Source organism: Rhinopithecus bieti, unplaced genomic scaffold (assembly GCF_001698545.2).
Source record: "Rhinopithecus bieti isolate Rb0 unplaced genomic scaffold, ASM169854v2 scaffold_13262, whole genome shotgun sequence".
Classification (NCBI taxonomy): Eukaryota; Metazoa; Chordata; class Mammalia; order Primates; family Cercopithecidae; genus Rhinopithecus; species Rhinopithecus bieti.
The window spans coordinates 1,321,346-1,340,886 of record NW_016808004.1 but is presented as its reverse complement, the minus strand read 5'-3'; the positions used below and the strand labels follow the sequence as shown (position 1 = coordinate 1,340,886).

Sequence of the window (19,541 nt, the reverse complement as noted above, 5' to 3'; positions counted from 1 at the left end):
AATGTCCAAGAGAGGGGCTCAAATGAATAATTCATAGGAAACACTGAGGAAATACAAGACACCAAAATAGAGAACAAAGTACAGATAAAGAAATAGGCAGGATGAGGGATATGAAAAGCCACCTTGAGCCAGAAATTCCAAAACTAAGAAAAGACATGGACAAAAAACATGAACAAAAAACATGAACGAGTGAGAAGGAAGTGATGAAACTCAGAAAAAAACAACGGAAGGAAAAGACAAGATTAAGTCTAGTGTGTGGCTCATGTCTGTAATCCCATCACATTGGGAGGCCAAGGTGGGAGGATCACTTGAGCCCAGGAGCTCAAGTTCAGCATAGGCAACATAGGAAGACCCCTTTTCTACAAAAAATAGAAAAATTAGCCAAGTGTAGTGGTGGTAACTGGAGCAAGTGCTGGCTGAGAGACCAGCTGAGAGACCTGAAGACAGATCACATCACGGGACTCTTTGAAGACACCCCCAAGTACCAGCCCATAGCCTGGTAGCTCTGCTGGGTGGCTAGACCCAGAAGAGCAATAACAATCACAGCAGTCCAGCAGTCAGGAAGCCCCAACCATAGGGGAATGCAGAGAGCACCACATCAAGGGAATCAGGCTGTGGGACAAAAAAATCTAAACAGCAGTCCTTGAGTCCCAGATCCTTTCTCTGACATAGTCTATCCAAATGAGAAGAAACCAGAAAAACAATTCTGGTAATATGACAAAACAAGGTTCTGTAACATCCCCAAAAGATCACAGTAGCTCACTAGTGATGGATCCAAACCAAGCAGAAATCACTGAATTGACAGAAAAAGAATTCAGAAGGTCAATTATTAAGCTACTCAAGCAGGCACCAGAGAAAGGTGAAAAACAAATTTTAAAATTAATGCAAGCTATGGATGTAACAATCTTGAGAGAAATAGATTTCATAAATAAAAAACAATCACAACCTCTGGAAATAAAAGACACATTCAGAGATATGCAAAATACACTGGAAAGTTTCAATAATAGAATTAAACAAGTAGAAGAAAGAACTTCAGAGCTCAAAGACAAGGCTTTCGAATTAACCCAATCTGACAGAGACAAAGAATCAAAAAAAAAAAAAAATGAACAAAGCTTCCAAGAAATCTGTAATTATGTTAAACAACCAAACCTAAAATTAATTGGTGTTCCTGAGGAAGAAGAGAAATCTAAAAGTTTGGAAAACTTACTTGAGGGAATAATCAAAGAAAACTTCCCTGGCCTAGCTAGAGATCTAGACATCCAAATATAAGAAACTCAAAGAACACATGGTAAATTCATAGCAAAGAGATCACCACTCAGGCACAGTCATTAGGTTATCTAAAGTTAAGACGAAGGAAAGAATCTTAACAGCTGTGAGGCAAAAGCATCAGATAACCTATTAGATTAACAGGAGATTTCTCAGCAGAAACCTACAAGCCGGAGGGGATTGAGGTCCTATATTTAGCCTCCTTAAACAAAACAATTATCAGCCAAGAATTTCATATCCAGCAAAACTAAGCTTCATAAATGAAGGAAAGATACAGTCTTTTTCAGACAAACAAATGCTAAGAGAATTCGCCACTACTAAGCCACCACAAGAACTGCTAAAAGGAGCTCTAAATCTGGAAGCAAATACTGAAAATACAACAAAACAAAACCTTCTTAAATCATAAATTTCACAGGGCCTATAAAACAATAACACAATGAAAAAAAAAAACAAGGTATTCAGGCAACAGATAGCTTGATGAATAGAACAGTACCTCACATCTCAATACTAATGTTGAATGTAAATGACCTAAATGCTCCACGTAAAAGATATAGAATGGCAGAACGGATAAGAACTCACCAACCAAGTATCTGCCATCTTCAAGAGACTCACCTGACACATAAGAACTCACATAAATCTAACGTAAAAGGGTAGAAAAAGATATTCCATGCACGTGGACAGGAAATGTGAGCAAGAATAGCTATTTTTATATCAGACAAAAAAAACTTTAAAGCAACAGCAGCTAAAACAGACAAAGAGGGACATTAGATAATGATAAAAGGACTAATCCAACAGGAAAATACCACAATCCTAAATTATATGTACCTAACACTGGAGCTCCCAAATTTATAAAATATTTACTACTAGACTTAAGAAATGAGATAGACAGCAACATGATAGTAGTGGTGGACTTCAATACTCCACTGACAGCACTAGACAGGTCATCAAGACAGAAAGTCAACAAAGAATCAATGGACTTAACCATACCACAGAACAAATGGACAAACAGATATTTATGTTCTCATTCTATCCAACAACTGCAGAATATACATTCTATTCAGTGGCACATGGAACATTCTCCAAGACAGACATTATGATAGGCCACAAAGCAAGTCTCAACAAGTTTAAGAAAATCAAAATTATAACAAGTACTCTCTCAGACCACAGTGGAATAAAATTGGAAATCAACTCCAAAAGGAACCCTCAAAACAATACAAATACAGAGAAATTAAATAACCTGCTCCTGAATGGTCTTTGCATCAACAAGGAAATCAAGATGGAAATCTGAAAATTCTTTGAACTAAACAGTAACAGTGACACAACCTATCAAAACTTCTGGGATATAGCAAAAGTGGTGCTAAGAGCAAAGTTTATGGCATTGAACACCTACATCAAAAAGTCTGAAAGAGCACAAACAGACAATCTAAGGTCACACCTTAAGGAACTAGAGAATCAAGAACAAACTCAACCCAAACCCAGCCGCAGAAAAGAACGAAGATCAGCATAGAACTAAATGAAACTGAAACAAACAACAACAAAAAATAAATAAAATACAAAAAAAAAGCTGGTTCCCTGAAAAGATAAATAAAATTGATAGAACATTAGCAAGATTAATCAAGAAAAGAAGAAGATTGAAATAAGCTGAATTAGACATGAAATGGGAGATATTACAACCAATACCAAAGAAATACAAAAGATCTTTCAAGGCTATGAACACCTTTATGAGCAGTAACTAGAAAACCTAGAGGAGATGGAAAAGCTCCTGGAAATATACAACCCTCCTAGATTAAACCAGAAAGAAATGAAAACTCTAAACAAACCAATAACAAGCAGCGAGACTGAAATGGTAATTTAAAAACTGCCAACAAAAAAAAGTCCAGGACCAGACAGATTCACAGCAAATTCTATCAGACATTCAAAGAAGAATTGGTATCAATCCTATAGACACTATTCCACAAGATAGAAAAAGAGGGAATCTTCCTTAAATCATTCTATGAAGCCAGTATCACCCTATTACCAAAACCAGGAAAGGGCATAACAGAAAAAGAAGTACATACCAATATCCCCAATGAACATAGACACAAAATCCTCAAAACAAAACAAAACATACTAGCTAACTGAATTCCAACAGCATATCAAAAAGATAATCCACCGTGATCAAGTGGGCTTCACAGAAGGGATGCAGGGATAGTTTAACATCCCAAAGGCAATAAATGTGATACACATGAACCGAATTAAAACCAAAAATCACAGGATCATCTCAACAGATGCAGAAAAAACATTTGACAAAGTCCAGCATCACTTTATGATTAAAACTCTCTGCAAAATCGGCATAGAAAGGAAATGCCTTAACGTAATAAAAGCCATCTATGACAAACCCACAGCCAACATAATTCTGAATGGGAAAAAGTTGAAAGCACTCCCCCTGAGAACCAGAACAAGACAAGGACACCCAGTTTCAGCTTTTCGGTTCAACATACTACTGGAAGTCCTAGCCAGAGCAATTAGACAAGAAAAAGAAATAAAGGGCATCCAAATTAGTAAAGAGCAAATCAAACTGTCCCTGTTCACTGATGATATGATGATCATATACCTAGAAAACCCCAAAGATTCATCCAAAAAGCTCCTAGACCTCGTGGATCACGAGGTCAGGAGCTTGAGACAACCGTAGCCAACATAGTGAAACCCTGTCTCCACTAAAGAATACAAAAATTAGCTAGGCGTGGTGGCATGCGCCTGTAGTCCCAGCTACTCTGGAGGCTGAGGCAGGAGAATGGCTTGAACCCAGGAGGCAGAGGTTGCAGTGAGCCAAGATCGTGCCACTGCACTCCAGCCTGGCAACAAAGCAAGACTCCATCTCTAAATTAATTAATTAAAACAGAAAGATTGAAAAAAAATACATAATTCACCAAAATATATAAAAATAAACCTTAAACATATCAGAAATTGTACAAATGCTATACATAATTATAGAAATGAAAATTAAACAACACTGTGATAACATTATTTACTTCTCAGACTGGCAAAAATTGTAAAATGAAAACACATTCTGTTGGGAAGGCTGTGTGGAAACTCTGCGATGCACAGGTGGTGGGAATGCAGACCGGTACTACTCTCTTTGGGGGAGCATCTGGCAAGACCTAATAAAACTACACATGAGCATAGATGCTGACCTTATACCATATACAAAAAGTAACCCAAAGTGGATCAAAGACCTAAACATAAGACCTAAAACTATAAAACTCTCAGAAGAAAACACAGGGAGTAGGCCTCATAACATCGGATTTGGCAAGGATTTCCAAGATATGACATAAAAAGCACAGACAACAAAAGTAAAACTATACTACATCAAAATTTAAAACTTCTGTGCATCAATATACATGGTCAACAGAGCAAAAAGGCAACCTATGAAATGGAAGAAAATATTTGAAAGTCACACATCTGAAAACGTGTTAATATACAGAATATATAAAGAGTCTCTGCCACTCAACGGAAACAAAAACAAATAAACCAATTTTAAAATGGGCAAAGGACCTGAGTAGGTATTTCTCCAAAGATGACCTACAAATGAGCAATAAGCACATGAAAAAATGTCCAGCATCAGTATCATTACAGAAATGCAAATCAAAACAATAATCAGATATATCCTCATACCCATTAGGATGGCTACTATCCAAAGAAAAAAACACAGAAAATGGCAAATGTTGACAAGGATACAGAGAAGTAGAACCTTTGTACACTGTTGTTGAGAATATAAAACGGTATACCTGCTGTGAAAACAGCATGGCAGATGCCCAGAAAATTAAATATAGAATTACCATATGATCTAGCAATTCAATTCTAGGTATATATTCATAAGAATTGAAAGCAGGATCTCAAGGAAATATCGGCACACTCGTGTTCACAACACCATCACAATAGCCAAATGTTCATTGACACATGAATGGATAAACAAAATACAGTATATATACAATGGAGTATTATTCAGCCTTGAAAAGGAAGGAAATTCTGATATAGGGTACAACATGGATGAATGCTAAAAATATTATGCTAAGTGAAATAACTAGTTACAAAAGACAAATACTACATGATTCCACTTAAATGAGGTATCCACAGTAGTCAAATTCATAGAAACAGAAAGTAGAATGGTGGTCACCAGGGGTTGGTGGGGGCGGACAAAGAGGAGTTGTTTAATGGGCACACAGTTCCAGCTTTGCAAGATGAGACAGTTCTGGAGACTGGCTGCACAACAATGTGAATATACTTAACACCACTGAACTGTCTACTTTGAAATGGTTGACAGTAAATTTCATGAGTTTTTTAAAACATTTAAAAAAATTTTAAGCTATAAAAAAAGATTCCATACATATGGGCTTGGGCTTACCTTCTGATTGAGCTGTCCCTCTTCTAGAAATTTAATGATACACCTCCAACAACATGTAAATACACATGCATGTTATTTATTCCACCACTGCTTGATGGCAAAATACTGAAAACAATCTAAATACTCATACAAAAGAGAGTGGTTACAATAGCAAAGACATGAAATCAACCTAAATGCCCAACAATGACAGACTGGATAGAGAAAATGTAGTACATATACAACATGGAATATTACATCACCGAAAAAGAACGAGATCATGTCCTTTTGCAGGGACATGGATGAAGCTGGAGGCCATTATCCGTAGCAAACTAACGCAGGAACAGAAAACCAAATAACCATGTTCTCACTTAATGAGTAGGAGCTAAATGATGAGAACACAGGGACATATAGAGGGGAACAATGCACACTGGGGCCCATCGAGAGTGGGGAGTGGAGGGTGGTAGGAGGGAAAGAATAAGAAAAAATAACTAGTGGGTACTAGGCTTAATACCTGAGTGATGAAATAATCTATACAACAAACCCCCATGATACACATTTACCTACGTAACAAACCTGCACATATACCCCTGAACTTAAAAGTATAAAAAAGAGCAACAACAGAGAGTGGTTGACCTATGATAAATCAACCCAACAGAGTACTATGCAGATATAAAAAGAACACTAAAGAGTGAGCAGAACCTCTATAAACTAATGCAGAATGATTTCCAGGATATATTGTAGAGTGAAACAGCAAAGTATAAAGGAGTATCTATAGTATCCTTACCCTTCATGGAAGAGAGAAAGGATTTAAGAAAAGATACATTTAACTCCTTGCTTTTGCAAAAAGAAATACAGGAAGAATAAAGCAGAAATTAATGTGATTGATGACCTATAGGGACAGATGGAAAAAATAGGTAGGAGACTGGGAATAGGATAAAAGATAAGGATGGAAAAGTGACACTTGCCTGAGTGCTTTGTGTTAACAGTTCTAATGCTTACAACGTGATAATGCTTCCAACATACCCCCACAATAAATAATTAAAATCAACTGAGATCTAGGAGAACCCAAATGAAATAAAAACAGTTACAAATGAACCTAAACGCATTGCAAATAAGTAACATAACCATAAGTGAGTGGGTTGGGTTCAAAAAGAACTAACCTAAGTAACTGGACTTTGACTATTTTGACTAAATATTATAAGCCGTCTAATATGCAAATTGAACTGCACACAAACATTGTACTCAAGTTAATAGATTTGTTTTTCACATCTGTGAATTGTTTTTCATTGGTTAGTAATTGTAAAATTATTTTATTTGTATACTAGGATTACACAAATGAGTTGCTTGTCACAAGAAACAGGTGTCTCACTATTAAAAAGAGCTAGAAATAAGGAAAAGAGGAAGGCTCAGTTGAACTGCAGTGGTTGACATGACATTGGAGTTGAACTCATGTTTTACTTATATATACACATGGCTAGAAATAAACAGATACAGAAATAAATAGATACAGATCTATGTAGAAATACATACAGAAATAGATACATACAGATGTGTATATATATATATATGTTTCTGTCTATACATGTGTATGGTGTACACACATATACACATGTAATATACATAAGCATGCACCTACATTATCCCCTAGCTCTGTCAACTAAGAGGGACTACAGCAACATTACACCAACAGCAATGTATTCAACTAGAATACAAATCTAGGTTTCAAAATATCATTCTCCAATAAAAAAAAAAAAAAAAAAACCCACAGATCTCCTTAGAGAAATGGTTAATTCCAAGGCAAAGGGAGGGGAAGTACAAGGTGAGTCTGAAATGTCTCGTGGTACCAGAATGTAAGGAAGTTTTCAAAAATGGATGGGGACATGTTGGAATAACCTAGGAACCAACCTGAAGGAGCTACCAGTGGCCAAATTTGGGACAATTTGAACAATAATATGAATAATGACAGCACCTGATTACAAGTCATAGAACAAAGTAAATATCCATAAATTTTTACTGATTTAAACAATTAATGAATATGGAAATACATGAAGACACAGCCCTTCATCACAGTAGAATTCTATTAGTAAATGAAAAAAGAATGACAGAAAAAGAAAATCATAATTTGACCAACACCTGATAATTGCTATAGGCAAGAATAATAATCATACCTTGGAATGTGCACTGCATTTGAAATATTAAAGAAAAATAGATATTTGATAACTTTAAAATATCTCTATAGCATAGTAGGTGCCAAAATTAAGGTTAAAATCTAAAAGAACAAAAATATAATCTATAGCTTCCCACCCAGAAGGGTAAATAACCAGTCAAAAATGAAAAGTAAATATTATACTTGATGACATTTTAGAACCATTTCCATTAAGGGCAAGACTCACACTATTGCCTCCCAGCTATGCAAAATTAAATTTTCCCAGCTATGCAAAATTAAAACAAATAAACAAAAAGGGGAATCTTTAAGAAAAGGAGACAGCACTGCCCTTACCTGCAGACACTTACTGTTTACATACAAAATCCAGGAAAATATACAAATATATTTTTTAAATATTCTATTAGAATTTTGAAAATAATTCAACAAAATTGGTAGATACAAGACCTCGGCTCACTGCAACCTCTGCCTCCCAGGTTCAAGCGATTCTCCTGCCTCAGCTTCCCAAGTAACTGGGATTACAGGCACTCACCACCATGCCCAGCTAATTTTTGTATTTTGGCCATCATGTTGGCCAGGATGGTCTCGATCTCCTGACCTCATGATCTGCCCGCCTCAGCCTCTCAAAGGGCTGGGATTACAGGCGTGAGCCACTGCGCCCGGCATCCAAATTCTTAAGATATATATTAAGTCTCAGAACAAAACTTTATGGAATAAAATGCACATCAAGAAAATAGCAGCAAAAAAATCATTTAATTCGTGTTCTCTTTAGGTTTTTATTGCTTAACCTATGCTTGTACCAAAAAGAAAAGAACTAAGAAGTCCAGTTTCATTATAGTCATATTCACGCAATCCCAGCAGAAGCATGAATAAAATGAATAAAGAGGCCACAAATGAAATACCTGTGTTCCCTGGGAGTAACTGCTCAGTCAAAATGTTCCAAAGGCAGTTTGCCAAATGAAAAGACATACTGGGAGTCCAAAAGCTTAAACCAACATTCTTCTACAATTATTGGCTTTTCTCCACACTTCTCCCATCCTTCTACCTAAGTTATAGATGAACTATTGCATCTAAATTAGACATTAGTTTCTCTGTGCATTACAAAATACTGTGACTGAGGAGAAAAATAGAAAGGCTTGCAAAATACATGCCCTACATATTTAGTCTGGGAACAGCATGAGGCCAGGCTCCAACAATTACCATCTTGGTTGAACCTGGCCAAACCGCTCAACCTACCTGCATTCAGCTTCCATATCTGTAAAGTGATTGTAAAGATAATACCTGATTAACTAGAATATAAGTGGTTTTTCATATATTTATTAGCATTGGATTCCCCTTATGTAAACTGTTCATAATTTTGCCTATTATTCTATTAGCTTGTTTTATTGATTTATAGAGGTTCTTAACATATTCTAGATACTTAAATCTCCATCAGATAAATGCCAATTTTTCCATGGAAAGGGACTCTTCATTGAATTGTCCATTATTTGCTCAGTTCTTTATTATGTCATTTCTTTTCTTCATTAATATGTAGGAAAGCTAAGCGGATGCTAATCACTTTTCTTTTAATGGGTTACTTGCTTTTGCCAACCTGTGCCTTGACTTTGCATCTTGTAAGTAATGTTTTATATCTGATCACACACTTAAACTTAACAATCTAAATATAATAATTGTAATAGTAATCACATAGTACCTGCCCTAACTACGTCATAGGACTGTTGCATCATTTAAATGATATATTTTGCAAACTATAACTTATAAACTATGATTTAAAAAAAAAAAAAAACCTCTCACAGAAAAGTCACCCACAGATTGCTGGCAAGACGGCCGAATAGGAACAGCTCCAGTTTGCAGCTCCCAGTGAGATGGACACAGAAGAAGGTGGATTTCTGCATTTCCATCTGAGGTACCTGGTTCATCTGACTGAGACTGGTTGGCCAGTGGGGCCGCCCACGGAGGGCGAGCTGAAGCAGGGTGGGATGTCGCCTCACCTGGGAAGCACAGGAGTCGAGGAATTTTCTCCCCTACTCAAGAGAAGCTGTGAGGGACTGTGCCCTGCCATGAGGAACAGTGCACTCTGGACCAGATACTGAACTTTTCCCACGGTCTTCACAACCCACAGACCAGGAGATTCCCTCCAGTGCCTACACCACCAGGGTCCTGGGTTTCAAGCACAAAACTGGGTAGCCATTTGGGCAGACACGGAGCTAGCTGCAGTTTTTTTTTCCAAACCCCAGTGATGCTTGGAACACCAGCAAGACAGAACTGGTCACTCCCCTGGAAAGGGGTGCTGAAGACAGGGAGCCAAGTCGTCTGGCTCGGTGGGTCCCACCTCCACGGAGCACAGGAAATTTGAGATCCACTGTTATGAAATTCTTGGTGCCAGCATAGCAGCAGTCTGAGATTGACCTGGGACACGAGCTTGGTGGGGAGAGGGGTGTCCACCATTGCTGAGGCTTGAGTAGGAGGTTTTACCCTCACGGAGTAAATAAAGCTACCGCGAAGTTCCAACTGGGTGGAGTGCACCATGGCTCAGCAAGGCCACTGTGGCCAGACTGCCTCTCTAGACTCCTCCTCTCTGGGCAGGGCATCTCTGAAAAAAAGGCAGCAGCCCCAGTCAGGGGCTTACAGATGAAACCCCCATCTCCCTGGAACAGAGCACGTATGGGAAGGGGCAGCTGTGGGCACAGCTTCAGCAGACTTAAACGTACCTGCCTGACAGCTCCGAAGAGAGCAGCGGATCTCCCAGCACAGCTTTTAAGCTCTGCTAAGGTCGGACTGCCTCCTCAAGTGGGTTCCTGACCCCTGTGCCTCCTGACTGGGAGACACCTCCCAGTAGGGGCCAACAGACACCTCATACAGGAGGGCTCTGGCTGGCATCTTGCTGGTGCCCCTCTGGTATGAAGCCTCCAGAGGAAGAAACAGGCAGCAATCTGTGCTGTTCTTTAGGCTCTGCTGGTGACACCCAGGCAATCAGGGTCTGGAATAGCCCTCCAGCAAACTCCAGCAGACCTACAGCAGAGGGTCCTGACTGTCAGAAGGAAAATTAACACACAGAAATCAACAAAAAGGATGTCCACTCAGAGATCCTATCCGAAGGTCACTGACTTCAAAGACGAAAGGGAGATAAAACCACAAAGATGGGGAGAAACCAGTGCAAAACGGCTGAAATTCCAAAAACCAGAATACCTCTTCTCCTAAGCATCACAACTCCTCAGGAGCAAGGGACAAAACTGTACGGAGAATGAGTTTGACAGGTTGACAAAAGCAGGCTTCAGAAGGTCGGTAATAACAACCTTCTCCAAGTTAAAGGAGCATGTTCTAACCCATCGCAAGGAAGCTAAAAACCTTGAAAAAAGGTTAGACAAATGGCTAACTAAAAGAACCAGTGTAGAGAAGAGCTTCAATGAATGGACAGAGCTGAAAATCACAGTACGAGAACTTTGTGAAGCATACACAAGTTTCAACAGCTCATTCGATCTAGCGGAAGAAAGGGTATCAGTGATTGAAGATCAAATTAATGAAATAAAGCAAGAAGACAAGATTAGAGAAAAAAGAGTGAAAAGAAATGAACAAAGCCTCCAAGAAATATGGGACCATGTGAAAAGACCAAATCTACGTTTGATTGGTGTAGCTGAAAGTGACGGGGAGAATGGAACCAATTGAGAAAACACTCTTCAGGATATTATCCAGGAGAACTTCCCCAACCTAGCAAGGCAGGCCAACATTCAAATTCAGGAAATACAGAGAACACCACAAAAATACTCCTCAAGAAGAGCAACACCAAGACACATAATCGTCAGATTCATCAAGGTTGAAATGAAATAAAAAATACTATCGGCAGCCAGAGACAAAGGCTGAGTTACCCACAAAGGGAAGCCCATCAGACTAACAGCAGATCTCTGCAAAACCCATAAGCCAGAAGATAGTGGGGTCCAATATTCAACATTCTTAAAGAAAGGAACTTGCAACCCAGAATTTCATATCTAGCCAAAGTAAATTTCATAAACGAAGGAGAAATAAAATCTCTTACAGACAAGCAAATGCTGAGAGATTTTGTCACCACCAGGCCTGCCTTACAAGAGCTCCAGAAGGAAGCACTAAACATGGAAAGGAATAACCTGTACCAACCACTGCAAAAACATACCAAATTAACAATATTAACCTTAAATGTAAACAGGCTAAATGCCCCAATTAAAAGACACAGTCTGGCAAACTGGATAAAAAGTCAAGACCCAGCGGTGTGCTGTATTCAGGAAACCCATCTCACGTGCAAAGACACACACAGGCTCAAAATAAAATGATGGAGGAATATCTACCAAGCAAATGGAAAGCAAAAAAAAAGCAGGGGTTGCAATCCTAGTCTCAGATAAAACAGACTTTAAACCAACAAAGATCAAACGAGACGAAGAAGGCCATTACATAATGGTAAAGGGATCAACTCAACAAGAAGAGCTAACTATCCTAAATATATACGGACCCAATACAGGAGCACTCAGATTCACAAAGCAAGTTCTTACGAAGAGACTTAGACTCCCACACAATAATAGTGGGAGACTTTAATACTCCACTATAAATAATTAGATCAACGAGACAGAAAATTAACAAGGATATTCAGGACTTGAACTCAGCTCTGGAACAAGCAGACCTAACAGACCTCTACAGAACTCTCCACCCCAAATCAACAGAATATACATTCTTCTCAGCACCTCACAGCATTTATTCTAAAATTGACCACACAATTGGAAGTAAAACACTCCTCAGTAAACGCAAAAGAACAGAAGTCGTAACATACAGTATCTCAGACCACAGTGCAATCAAATTAGAACTCAGGATTAAGAAACTCACTTAAAACTGCACAACTACATGGAAACTGAAAAACCTGCTCCTGAATAACTACTGCGTAAATAACAAAATTAAGGCAGAAATAAAGATATTCTTTGAAACCAATGAGAACAAAGACACAAAGTACCAGAATCTCTGGGACACATTTAAAGCAGTGTTTGGAGGGAAATTTATAGCACTAAATGCCCACAAGAGAAAGCAGGAAAGATCGAAAATGGACACTCTAACATCACAATTGACAGAACTACAGCAGCAAGAGCAAGCAAATTCAAAAGCCAGCAGAAGACAAGAAACAACTAAGATCCGAGCAGAACTGAAGGAGATAAAGGCACAAAAAACCCTTCAAAAAAATCAATGAATCCAGGAGCTGGTGTTTTGAAAAGATTAACAAAATAGATAGACCACTAGCCAGGCTAATAAAGAAGAAAAGAGAGAAGAATCAAATATATGCAATAAAAAATCATAAAGGGGATATCACCACTGATCCCACAGAAATACAAACTACCATCAGAGAATACTATAAACACCTCTACGCAAATAAACTAGAATATCTAGAAGAAATGGATCAATTCCTGGACACACACACTCTCCCAAGTCTAAACCAAAAAGAAGTTGAGTCCCTGAAGAGACTAATAACCAGTTGTGAATTTGAGGCAGTAATTAATAGCCTACCAACCAAAAAATGTCCAGGACCAGACGGATTCACAGCCAAATTCTACCAGAGGTACAAAGAGGAGCTGGTACCATTCCTTCTGAAACTATTCCAATCAATAGAAAAAGAGGCCTCATTATGAGGCCAGCATCATCCTGATACCAAAACCTGGCAGAGACACAACAAAAAAAGAAAATTTCAGGGCAATATCCCTGATGAACATCAGTGTGAAAATCCTCAATAAAATACTGGCAAACCGAATCCAGCAGCACATCAAAAAGCTTATCCACCATGATCAAGTGGCCTTCATCCCTGGGATACAACGCTTGTTCAACATACGCAAATCAATAAATGTAATCCATCACATAAACAGAACCAATGACAAAAACCACATAATTATCTCAACAGATGCAGAAAAGGCCTTCAATAAAATTAAACACCCATTCATGTTAAAAACTCTCAAGAAACAAGGTACTGATGGAACATATCTCAAAATAATAAGAGCTGTTGATGACAAACCCACAGCCAATATCCTACTGAATGGGCAAAAGCTGGAGGCATTCCCTTTGAAAATCGGCACAAGACAAGGATGCCCTCTCTCACCACTCCTATTCAACATAGTGTTGGAAGTTCTGGCCAGGGCACTCAGGCAAGATAAAGAAATAAAGGGTATTCAATTAGAAAAAGAGGAAGTCAAATTGTCTGTTTGCAGATGACATGACTGTATATTTACAAAACCCCACTGTCTCAGCCCAAGATCTCCTTAAGCTCATAAGCAACTTCAGCAAAGTCCCAGGATACAAAATCAATGTGCAAAAATCACAAGCATTTCTGTACACCAATAACAGACAAACAGCGAGCCAAATCATGAATGAACTCCCATTCACAATTGCTACAAAGAGAATAAAATACTTAGGAATACAACTTACAAAGGATGTGAAGGACCTCTTCAAGGAGAACTACAAACCACTGCTCAAGGAAATAAGAGAGGACACAAACAAACGGAAAAACATTCCATGCTCATGGACAGGAAGAATCAATATCGTTAAAATGGTCATACTGCCCCAAGTCATTTACAGATTCAATGCCATCCCCATCAAGCTACCACTGACTTTCTTCACAGAATTGGAAAAAAAAAATTACTTTAAATTTCATATGGAACCAAAAAAGAGCCTGCATAGCCAAGACAATCCTAAGCAAAAAGAACAAAGCTGGAGGCATCACACTACCTGACTTCAAACTATACTACAAGGCTACAGTAACCAAAACAGCATGGTACTGATACCAAAACAAGATATATAGACCAATGGAACAACAGAAGGCTCAGAAATAACACCACATATCTACAACCATCTGACCTTTCACAAATCTGACAACAACAAGCAATGGGGAAAGGATTCCCTATTTAATAAATGGTGCTGGGAAAACTGACTAGCCATATATAGAAAATTGAAACTGGATGCCTTCCTTACACCTTATACAAAAATTAACAAGGTGGATTAAAGACTTAAACATAAGACCTAAAACCATAAAAACCCTAGAAGAAAACTTGGGCAATACCATTCAGGGCATAGGCATGGGTAAAGACTTCATGTCTAAAACATAAAAATCAAAGGCAACAAAAGCCAAAATTGACAAATGGGATCTAATTAAACTAAAGAGCTTCTGCACAGCAAAAGAAACTTTCATCAGAGTGAACAGGCAACCTACAGAATGGGAGAAAATCTTTGCAATCTATCCATCTGACAAAGGGCTAACAACCAGAATCTACAAAGAACTTAAACAAATGTACAAGAAAAAAAAAAAAAAAAAAACCACCCCATCAAAAAGTGGGTGAAGGATATGAGCAGACACTTCTCAAAAGAAGACATTTATGCAGCCAAAAGACCCATGAAAAAATGCTCATCGTCACTGGTCATCAGAGAAATGCAAATCAAAACCACAATGAGATACCAACTCGTGCCAGTTAGAATGGTGATCATTAAAAACCCAGGAAACAACAGATGCTGGAGCAGATCTGGAGAAATAGGAATGCTTTTACATTGTTGGTGGGAGTGTAAATTAGTTCAACCATTGTGAAAGACAGTGTGGTGATTCCTCAAGGATCTGGAGCCAAAAATACCATTTGACCCTGCAATCCCATTACTGGGTATATACCCAAAGGATTATAAATCATTTCACCATAAAGACACATGCACATATATGTTTACTGCAGCACTATTCACAATAGCAAAGACTTGGAACCAACCCAAATGTCCATCAGTGATAGACTGGATAAAGAAAATGTGGCACATATACACCATGGAATACTATGCAGCCATAAAATAGGATGGGTTCAGGTCTTCTAACACAAGAACAGAAAACCAAACACCTCATGTTCTCACTCATAAGTGGGAATTGAACAATGAGAACATATGGACATGGGAGAGGAACATCACACACCAGGGCCTGTCGGGGTGAGGGGCTAGGGAAGGGATAACATTAGAAGAAATACCTAATGTAGATGATGGGTTGATGGGTGCAGCAAACCACCATGGCACAGATATACCTATGTAACAAAACTACACGTTCTGCACATGTAGCCCAGAACATAAAGTATGATTTTAAAAAAATAGTCACCCACAACTCTACCTCAAAATAGGACTTGTGAAAAACGACTTGTTTAAAAGCAATCAGAATTCTCATTTAATTAATAATAACCTGAAAGTTCTCAGGAAATCACCTCCAACCTTAATTTATGGTACCCCAGTGGGAGAGCCATACTACCCAGGGATTCCCTACTGGAACTTCCTCTATAAAAGTGTCAATTCTAATGGATTACACCCTCAATCTTACTGTTTCACAAAATGAGAGAGGAGCTTTAAGAGCCTATGTTAAATTTCCTGCTGAAAATGGCTATTACTTTCTAGGCGGACTTGCAGAGCACTTCACAAATAGACTCTTAGGACTTACAGTTTATTATTAAGAATAAGACAAAACTCTTGCTTTTTATTATAGTATATTTCATCAGTCCCATAATTTTATATGTATTTAGTAACATTTTGTAGAGTTCTCTACATAATTTACATCTTCCTCATTTATACAATTCCCTTTAATAATGTGATCCAGATTAATAGAGTCCTAAAGACTAGACTGCAATGACTGAAAAAGATTTCGCTACATAATTTGAAGAAAGTCAAATTTTTACACTTGCTCCTAAAGATAATTTAAGTCACAAAATGGGCAGTGCAGAGTGTGGTAAGCAGAATTATGGTTGCCCAAAGACATCCATGTCCTAATCCCTAGAACCTGTGATTAGTCACATTGCAAAGGAGACTGCAGATGTGATTAAGGTTAAGGACTTGAGATGGGAAGATTAGCCAGAATTATCCAGGTGGAATCCATCTCATCACATGAGTCCTTAAAAAGAGGAAGGAAGCACAGAAGAGTGGGTCAGAGAGAGGCAACGTGAGAAGAATGTGACCCATCGTTGCTGGTTTTGAAGATGGAGGAAGTAGACCATGAACCAAGGAATATGGTGGCCTCTAGGAGCCAGAAAGGCAAGGAAACAGGTTTTCCCCTAGAGCCTCCAAAAAGGAACACAGCCCTGCCAACATCTTGATTTTACTGCAATCAGATTTGTGTTAGACTTCTTACCTACAAAACTGTAAGATAATAAATGTATGCTGTTTAAGCCACTAAGTTTGCGTGAGTGGAAAATTAATACACAGAGGATACTTAGCTTGTTTTCAGCAAAACAAACTGGTTAGAAGAGCATAGTCGAACCTGGCTCTGAGCTAAAATCACAACTACTTGTCAACTGTGTAAACTTTTATCAATTATTAACTTCCCTGTGCCTCAGTTTTCTCATCTGTAAAATGGGACTGACAATAAATTGTTATAAAATTGTTGTAAAGCACTTAAGACATGGCTTCACCATATACTAGGCACTAAACACATATTAACCTCTGCTATTATTGATTTTAATCAGTAATATTTTTACCTTCTTTTTTGGTCATGCACAAAAAAACAAAAAAAGAAAAAAAAGAACAAGATCAAGTCTTCAGAATAGTCAAGGAAATGAACCCATCTAAAAAGAAAGCTGTGGCCAGGCACAGTGGCTCATGACTGTAATCCAAACACTTTGGGAGGCCACGGTGGGCGATCACCTGAGGTCAGGAGTTTGAGACCAGCCTGGCTGACATAGTGAAAACTTGTCTCTACAGAAATTAGCAGGGCATGGTGATGCATGCCTGTAATCCCAGCTACTCAGGAGGCTGAGGCAGGAGAATCGCTTGAGCCCAGGAGGAGGAGGTTGCAGTGAGCCGAGATTGCACCACTGCACTCCAGCTTAGGCCACAAGAGTGAAACACCATCTCAAATAAATAAATAAATAAATAAATGAAAGGTTTATACACATCTCTACAAGCAGTCCCCATAATGCTCCTAGCCCCAGTCAACTACCAAGCAGTTCTTCAAGAGTAATTCCTAATAATACCAAAGTCAGAGTGCCACCATGAACTCCACTAGGTGATGAATGCAAACTCCAGACGCTGACAAATAAAGTGCCTATCAAAAAGTAAGGCCTATCATAGTAAAAATAACAGATGTAGCAAAATTAGCTTCTACTGAAATCTGCCATAATTGGCATATTTCAGCTTATTTTATATTTATACAACACTTATTTGCAAAGCCTGCCCTGTCATTTCTTCATAAATAATTAAATTTTTTATTTCACTTGGCCACTGACTTGGCAACATTTACATAAATTAATATAACCAGGCTAAGCAGTAATGATTCACATTATAAAAAAGCAAAGATGTAACAGTTGGTAATTTCCATGAAAGGCAGAGATAAAATACAAATCAAAGGTACAAATACATTTTGTTTCCTATTTCAACAGTCTACAACACCTCAGAGCAGTGTTAAAACTCAAAAGCAACATTACATCAGAAAGAGGGAGAAAACAAAACCTTTCTAGCTCCAAGAAGAGACTGGAGTACAAACTATTGTATTTATTGTATAATAAAACTAAATGTTTGCAATTTTTTAAAATTTGGCTACTAATTAAACAAAGGAAAATTTATTAACAAATTCTATACTTTCCTGTAGTTAAAGTAATAAACTTCAAGATTCCACGCCTAAATAACCCTAAAATAATTTTAAGTGGCATTTTAAAGGTAGCAAAATATGCTCCAACAATATATTAAGCTCTCAACAGAAATATTTCCAATTAGTTATACAAAATGTACTGATTGAATCCAAATTGTTTTTCTGTTTTTTTCTACCTTTTCATTATTTCAAGCTCTACAGAACTAATAAGAACTATAAGAACTAATTTTTATCTGAAAAGACAATGATAATAAACATTACAATTTTGTTAAAATGCAATGAAGATTTTGGCTGCCACAAGAAGGCACGTGTGAGGCATCCCACAAAAGACGTCCAGTCTTCTTCCCCAACCCAAAGTTATAATAGCAAAGAAACTCTCTGCAGAGGTCCAGAAGGTCTCCAAGCCCAGTTGAGCTGAACCCTCTGTAAAAGCAAGTCTAAGACAATCCACAAGATTCCCCTAAATCTTCACATTCAAAGTATACCCTCCTGCCCTCAACCCTAAACATAACCCCAAAATGGCTTTGTCTTGTTCAGTAAGATATTGGGTGTCTTCAAAGAAGAAAAAATAAGTTCATGGATATTTCCTCAAAGTGTGTTACAGGTATGACTATGTATGCACATGTGGATGCGTGCACATTTAGGAGTGGAGACGGCATAGGACAGAGGTCCCATACTCAAAAGCTCCCAGGACCAGACATTGAATGTAATACATGAGATAACTGAGTAAAAGCTACTAGGAGTAATAAATATTATAGCACAAAGGAAAGTATATGCTCTATCAAAAAGCATTCAACTTTAGAAAAACAGTGCTGGTCGCCCAAGTGTGGTGGCTCACGCCTGTAACGCCAGCACTTTGGGAGGCCAGGAGTTTGAGACCAGTCTGGCCAACATGGTGAAACCCTGTGTGTACTAAAAATACAAAAATTAGCTGGGCGTGGTGGCAGGCACCTGTTATCCCAGCTTCTTGTGAGGCCAAGGCAGGAGAATCCCTTGAACCCAGGAGGCAGAGGTTACAGAGAGCCAAAATTGTGCCACCGCACTCCAGCCTGGGCAACAGAGCGAGATGAAAGAAAGGGGAGGGGAGAGGAGGGGACAGAGGGAGGGAGACAAAAGAGAGGGGAGACGGAAGAGAGGGGAGGGGAGGGGACGGAAGGGGA

The 19,541-nt window shown here is 38.4% G+C and overlaps 1 protein-coding gene across 1 annotated transcript in view; it reads right to left on the bottom strand.

The window, feature by feature from the left end:
• LOC108537538 (exocyst complex component 4) overlaps positions 1-19,541 on the bottom strand; it is a 661,401-nt gene that overhangs the window by 569,380 nt on the left and 72,480 nt on the right. The window lies entirely within an intron of this gene.